This window comes from Arachis duranensis, chromosome 9, assembly GCF_000817695.3.
Source record: "Arachis duranensis cultivar V14167 chromosome 9, aradu.V14167.gnm2.J7QH, whole genome shotgun sequence".
Lineage (NCBI taxonomy): Eukaryota > Viridiplantae > Streptophyta > Magnoliopsida > Fabales > Fabaceae > Arachis > Arachis duranensis.
This window is the reverse complement of record NC_029780.3, coordinates 75,774,671-75,782,428: the sequence shown is the minus strand read 5'-3', so window position 1 is coordinate 75,782,428 and position 7,758 is coordinate 75,774,671. Positions and strand designations below refer to the sequence as shown.

General features: G+C 40.7%; 1 non-coding gene across 1 annotated transcript; it reads left to right on the top strand.

Annotated features, from left to right (window-relative positions):
• Nucleotides 1-1,344: 1,344 nt before the first annotated feature.
• Nucleotides 1,345-1,448, top strand: LOC127742115 (small nucleolar RNA R71). The gene has a single exon (XR_008003302.1). It is a non-coding gene; the product is annotated as a small nucleolar RNA R71 (small nucleolar RNA).
• The last annotated feature ends 6,310 nt before the right edge of the window (nt 1,449-7,758 follow it).

The following is a 7,758-nucleotide window of genomic DNA, read 5'->3' as shown; positions in this document are numbered from 1 at the left end:
TAAGTCACACAAGGCCTTCTCCACCATGACTTCTCCTATGATGCAGGGGATTTGGAAACTGCCTGGATCCTTCAATTTCTGAGGCAATTTGTGTTGAATAATTGCACTGCATTCTTCAGTTAACAACACAGTTTCCTCATTTCTCCAGCTTCTCTTCTTGGTCATTAATTCCTTTAAGAATTTTGCATAGAGTGGCATTTGCTCTATTGCCTCAGCAAAAGGAATGTTGATTTGAAGCTTCTTGAAAATCTCCAAGAATCTAGAGAATTGGCCATCCTTTTCACTTTTCATCAAACATTGAGGATATGGTACTTTGGGTGTATAAGGCTTCAGGACCTCTTTTTCTTTTTCTTTTGTTGCAGACGGTGTAAAAGATTGTCCTTGTTCCTTGTCCCTCACATTTTCCTTGGCTTCATCCTCTGTGGTTTCCTTTGAGATCTCCTTTAGCCTTTTTCCACTTCTGAGGGTTATGGCCTTACATTCTTCCCTTGCAATAGCCTTGGCAGCATGAGAAACGCTTGGCCCAGGGGTTTGCTTAGACAAATACACAATTTGATTCTCTAGCTTCTGGATGGCAGCTCCTTAGTTTTGCAAGTTAGAATTTACTTCTTCCTTAAAAGCTTTCAATTCGGTTATGTCTTGACTCATGGTTGCAAGCATTCCTTCTATCCTGTTTAATTGATCTTGAAATTGTTGGTTTGGATTAGGTTGGGCAGGTTGATTATTTTGGCCATGATATGGTGGTTGGGAGTAAGTGTTTTATGTGGCTTGGTATGATCTTTGGTTGGAGTTTTGGCATGTGGAATTAGTGTGGCTTGGTATGATCTTTGGTTGGAGTTTTGGTATGTGGAGTTGTTGTGTTGGTTGTAAGGTTTGTGGTTTTGTGGTTGGGTTTGCTGTTTTCCCCATCCAAATTTTGGGTGGTTTTTCCATCCTGGGTTGTAAGTGTTGGAATGTGGATCATATGATTGCCTTTGTTGGTTTCCCACATAGTTGGCCTCTTCCCAATCACCTCCTTCTGTGCTTACTTCCTCTTGATCTTGTGTGTGTATTGCAGCCACTTGCTTTGTGTCCAATTTCCTGGTGAGCTCTGCTAGTTGCTTGGCAAACACCTTGTTTTGTGCTAGAATTGTATCAACATGGTTCAGCTCCATGACTCCTTTAGTGTTGTGCCTCTCTGAAGCATAGTAGTACTCATTCTCAACCACTGTCTCAATCACTTCAATGGCTTCTTCCACAGTCTTTTTCCTGTTCAATGAACCTCCTGATGAATGGTCTACAGCCTTCCTTGATTCATAAGAAAGTCCATCATAGAAAATATGCAATTGCACCCAGTCATGGAACATGTCTGGTGGGCATTTCCTTGTCAATTCTTTGAACCTCTCCCATGCCTCGTAGAGGGTCTCACCATCCTGTTGTCTAAAAGTCTGAACCTCAGATCGAAGCCTATTGACCTTTTTTGGAGGGTAGAAACGTGCCAGAAACTTGCTTTCCACCTCATCCCAGGTTGTTAGGCTCCCCCTTGGGAATGATTCCAGCCACTTAGCTGCCTTGTCCCTAAGTGAAAATGGGAACAAGAGCAGTTTATAGGCATCTTCTTGGACTCCATTGGACTTCACAGTGTCGCAAATTCTCAGGAATTTTGTGAGATGTTGGTTTGGGTCTTCATTAGCACTCCCACCAAATGAACAATGATCCTCCACCAGTGATATTAGCTGTGGTTTGAGTTCAAAATTGTTGACCTGAATGGGTGATTTCTGAATGCTACTACCACAATTCCCAGAGGTTGGGTTTATGTATGAACCAAGAACCCTCCTCTCAGGAATGGCATTGTTTCCATCAGCCCTCTCATGGTTGTGAACTTCTCTATCCATGTTGAGATCTAGAGCTTCCTCAAAATTATCCTCAGACTCTCCTTCAGATTCTTCTTCTCCCAGTACTCTCTTCCCTCTTGCTTCCCTTCTAAGTTTATGAAGGGTCCTCTCTGGTTCGGTATATGGAGGAGTTGATGTCTCTCCTCTCCTACCTGTCATACAAGAACACACCACAAGCAACAAACAAGTGGAATACTCTTGGTTAATGGAAGAGTATGGTTAGAGCAGTTGAGGAATTAATTCAAATAGTTAGTGGGTCAGTGAGTTAGTGGCTTGAATTTAAAGGCATAAAGGGGGTGATTGCATGAATTTAATTGCAGAGTGTAAAGAGAAAGTGTAGATCAGAAATGGGGAATTCATTGGGGTTCAGGAGATTTTGAGATCTCCGAATCAAAACATTTTTTTTATCCCTTCTTCAACCAATGCATTCATTGAATTTTGCTTGGCAATCTTATATGATTGGATCCCAATTCCTTGGCTCACCACTTCTCTCTAAAAACAAACAAATTCCCAATCCCTTGGTTTAAATGTTCATAAGAAGAGATGATGCTCGATCACTGATTATACCACACAGTTTCATGAACCACAATTTGGTAGGATTACATGTCACAATATCCATCCAAACCCCAATCCAATTCACTTTGAGAAAGCTTCTCTAGCATGAATCCATCATTCCTTTCCCAAGGTTCCGAAGGATTCCAATTATGGATAGTTTCTTTCCCAAGACAACTAACCAATGGAATTAGATCGAGAAGCTTTCTAACAAAATTCAAGAGAAAAGATTGAAGAAGAAGATAAAAAATATTATTGATTCATTGAATTACAATAGATCTCCCTAACCCAATGAAAGGGGTTTAGTGAATCATAGCTCTGAATTCAATTACAAAAGTATGAAAATTCTAAAGTGTCAAAAAGTCCCTAACTAACTTCAATTCTATCCTATTTATACACTTTCTAAATTGAGCTTCTGTTGTGTTTCTTGGGCTTTGAGGCCTTTCCTTGATTTCCTTTTGCTTTGGGTTTATGGTCCATAATCCTGATGAGGCTGTGATCCAATTCTGCACATTCATTGAGCAAACTTAGTGATAAACAAGTAATGACACAAGGCTCAACAATTTGAAGTTCCAGACTCATCAATTCTTCAAGCCCAATCCCATAAACCATGATATTCAATTGGGTTTCATACCATAATACGTTTAAGTTAATGTTTGTGCTCAATGCTAACTTAAACTTCAATATATTTGGCCCAGAAACCCTTTCAAAGAGTGGCGTTTAAGTTGAAGTTTAAGTTTCAGTTTAAGGTTAAACTGAAACTTAAACGTGGAATTGGAAGAAAGCAACCCAGGAGGGTAATTACTCGAACACGTTTAAGCTTCAGTTTGAGGTCAAACTGAAGCTTAAACGTGGAAATGAAGATTGCAACCCTGGAGGCAATTCTTGGTCGAACACGTTTAAGCTCCAGTTTGAGGTCAAACTGGAGCTTAAACGTGGAAATGAGAAGGCAACCCTGGAGGAGCTTAAAACGCCGAACACGTTTAACCTCCAGTTTGAGGTCAAACTGGAGGTTAAACATGGGAATGAAGAAGGTAGCCCAGGAGTGTGAATGTCGAACACGTTTAAGCTCCAGTTTGAGGTCAAACTGGAGCTTAAACGTGGAAATGGCTTCCTGGTGCATAATGTGGTTCGAACACATTTAACCTCCAGTTTAAGGTTAAATTGGAGGTTAAACGTGGAAATGCTCCCTTGGTGCCATTCTCATTCTGGCGTTTAACCTTCAGTTTAAGGTTAAACTGGAGGTTAAACGCCAGTTTCCTCTTTTCTCAGCTTTCATGATTCTGGCGTTTAACCTTCAGTTTAACCTTAAACTGAAGGTTAAACGCCACTTTCAGCATTTGGTGCATTCCTTATTCTGGCGTTTAACTTCCAGTTTAGGGTTAAACTGGAGGTTAAACGCCACTTTCAACATTGTACTCCACATGTGATCTTCAAGCTTCCTTTATTGATTTTGTTGCTTCCTTGCCTAGCCTCTTCTTCCCTGAAATCATCCACACAATTGCATCAAAGTCTTGCAAAATTTCATGAGAAATCTTCCATTCATAGCATTCAAGTAATATAACTAAAAACTCATGGAATTTGCATCAAAATCACACTGTTTGGATGATTCATTACTTTGTTGGCTTGGTAGTTTAAGTTCCAGTTTAAGCTTAAACTGGAACTTAAACTCCACATGTGATTTTCAAGCTTCCTTTATTGATTTCGTTGCTTCCTTGCCTAGCCTCTTCTTCCCTGAAAGCATCCACACAATTGCATCAAAGTCTTGCAAAATTTCATGAGAAATCTTCCATTCATAGCATTCAAGTAATATAACTAAAAACTCATGGAATTTGCATCAAAATTACACTGTTTGGATGATTCATTACTTTGTTGTTCATTTAACCATTCTTGGTTACTTTAAGCTCAAGAAAATGCATAAAACAACCAAAACTAACAGAATAATGCTAGTGAAACTAGCCCCAGATGCCTTGGCATCATTAAGTTAGCTTTTGTTTACTTGCCTGCTTGTGTTTTGCTTTTTATAGTTGCATGCTTTCATTGTCTCCATCTTAGTGAAGATATCAACTTACACTTTTTGTTTGTCTAGTCCTAGGTGGATAGTCATAGTTAGAATACACATACTCATTGGTTCATTGCCTTTGTTGAATATAACTGTGGTTATTTTTCCTATTCATCATGAATCGAGTCTGGTTGTTATCATGTTGTAGGGGGTAGCAATCCCAACATAAGCTCACCACAAGGTATGGGAGTTCGACTCGAGGAAAGGTCACAAGCAATCCATTCTTGGCAACAAGGACCGTTGCGAGGGCCCTATGAACTTAATGTCCATCAACCTTTCATACCTAGTGGAGCACATCTGCCTCATAATTTTGTTCGTCTATATGTTCATACCCCATATCCTCAATATGAGACACAACCATTTTACCCCCAAGCCCCTTTACCCTTCCCTCTACCAAATTCCTCTCCAACCACCCACCTACTACCACACTTGGGACATCCTAGCTTTTATCACCACCCCATCCCCATTAACTTCCCTTACGGTGAGCCAACCTTTCAAGCCCTCATCCAAGAGCAGAGGGAATTTCAAAGGAAGCAAGAGAATTACATGGTAACTCTTGCTGGAGCTTTGTCACGACTAGCACCCTGTTGCTCCACCCCTAGTAGCCTTGCTTCCTCAACCTCCTCGCACCCATCTATTCTGATGTCTAGCATTGATGCCATTGCTCCGGAAGGAAGTGAGTCGTTTGATGAGAGTCACTCTCAAACCACCTTCTCGAGGAAGGAATCTATTGAAGAAAGTGAAAGCTTTGGTGAAGATGGAGAAGATAAGAGACTTGATGAAGGTTGTAACCAAGAGCCTCAAGAAGGTTTGAGTAATGAAGGGAGTTCACAAGAAGGAGACCTAGAGGGCGAAGAAGATGAAAGTGCTCCACCAAGTTTCCTCAAGTAAGAGGATAAGTTACCCCACCAAGAAGCAAGGGAAGACTTGAAACCACTACCACCCCATGTCAAGTATGCGTTCCTTGATGAGGAACATAGATTTTCGGTGATAGTGGCGACCGACCTCTCCGATCAAGAGGAGCAACAACTCCTTAAGGTTATCTGGAAGTATAAGAGGGTCATTGGATGGAGCCTAAGTGACATTGTGGGGATAAGACCTAAAGTCTGCCTCTGTAGGATTTTCTTGGAAGAAGGCACCAAGCCGGTCTGACAACCTCAAAGACGGATAAATCCCACAATCTTTGATGTGGTCATTTACCCTATTTCAGACAGTGAATGGGTAAGTCCGGTCCAAGTAGTGCCAAAGAAGTCCAGAGTAACAATGGTGAAGATGGAGAGTGGAGAACTTGTAGCCACCCGAGTTCAGAATACTTGGCGAGTGTGAATTGATTACCGTCGGCTAAATCAAGCAACACGGAAGGACCATTACACGTTACCGTTCATTGACCAAATGTTGGATCGCTTGGTAGGTAAATCCCATTACTGCTTTTTAGATGGATACGCAGGGTACTTTCAGATTCCTATAGCTCCTGAGGATCAAAAGAAAACTACTTTCACTTGTCCCTTTGGAACGTTCGCATATAAGAGAATGTCATTTGGCTTGTGCAATGCACCAGCAATGTTCCAAAGGTGCATGACAAGTGTTTTCTCAAATCTTTTGGAGGATTGCATGGAAGTCTTCATGGATGATTTCAGTGTGTATGGTAGCTCCTTTGATGCTTATTTAGAAAACTTAGCTCGGGTATTAGAGCGATGCACCAATACTAACCTTGTTTTAAACTTCGAGAAGTGCCACTTCATGGTGAAACAAGGTATAGTATTGTGTCATATTGTCTCTAAGGATGGTATCTCCGTCGACCCAGCTAAGATCGATGTCATTTCCAATTTACCTTACCCCTCTTCGGTTCATTAAGAATTTTAGCAAGGTCGCCTTACCTCTCTCCCGCCTACTGCAAAAGGACATGGAATTTTGTTTTGATGAGGATTGCAAAAAGACTTTTGACAAGTTGAAGGAAGAGCTAACCACGGCCCCTATTGTGCGAGGTCCAAATTGGAATCGACCCTTTGAGATCATGTATGACACCTTGAATCACGCCGTAGGAGCCGCGCTAGCACAGCGCGATGGTAACGTCCCTTACATTATAGCATATGCGTCCAAAACTTTGGATTCGGCTCAGTCGAATTACACCATCACTGAAAAGGAGCTCTTGGCTATTGTTTTTGCTCTAGATAAGTTTCAACCTTATTTGCTAGGCTCCAAAGTGGTGGTGTATTCAGACCATACCGCTTTGAAGTATTTGCTAAAAAAGAAAGAGTCAAAGCCTAGGCTCATTAGATGGATATTACTCTTGCAAGAATTTGACTTAGAGATCAAAGATAGAAGTGGGTCCCAAAATTTAGTAGCAGACCATTTGAGTCAGCTTGAACATTTAACTCCAGATCCCACTTTTATCAATGACTCATTTCTGTTAGATGCCTTGCAAGCAGTATCTCAAAGCACCCATTGGTTTGCCCCGATAGCTAATTATTTGGTCACTCGCGTTTTTCCCCCATAATTTTTAAAGCATCAAAAAGACAAGTTGAGAAGTGATACTAAATACTATCTTTGGGATGATCCATATATGTAGAGGTGTGTGCCAGAATCTGAATTCCAGTCTATCCTTCAATCTTGCCACTCCTCAGAGAGTGGGGGTCATTTTGGCTCGCAACGAACAGCGAGGAAGGTTTTAGACTATGGATTATGGTGGCCCACTGATGCATGAAAACTTGTCTCTCAACAAATCTTACTTCAACAAGTATACCAAATTGTCGTCAAGTAATAACTTACAAAAGAGTGAAGTCGAATCCCACAGAGATTAACGGATTAAGCAATCAATGGTTAATTGATTATTCTAGTTAGACGAATCATATTGGAGTGATAAGTAACAAGGAAATGTAAATGGCATAAAAGTAAAGAAAGCAATAAAGTACAGAAAAGTAAAATGGCAAGAAAAGTAAATGTAAGAACTAAAAATAAAATGAACATTGGGATCAAGAGATATTGCAATCCTCCAGATCAAGTTCATTCTCATCTCTTCCTCAATCAATGCATTCATTGATCTCCTTGGCAATCTTAAGTGATTGGATCCCAATTCCTTGGCAATCCAATCCCTCTAAGCTTGAACAATTTCCCAATTCCTTGATTTAATTGCTCATGGGAAGAGATGAAGTTTGGTCACTGATTATACCACACACATTCATAGATCAAAGTATTGGTAGGATTAAATGTCACAATATCCATCCAACCCCCAACCTAATCCAATGTGAGAGAGCATTTCTAGCATGATTT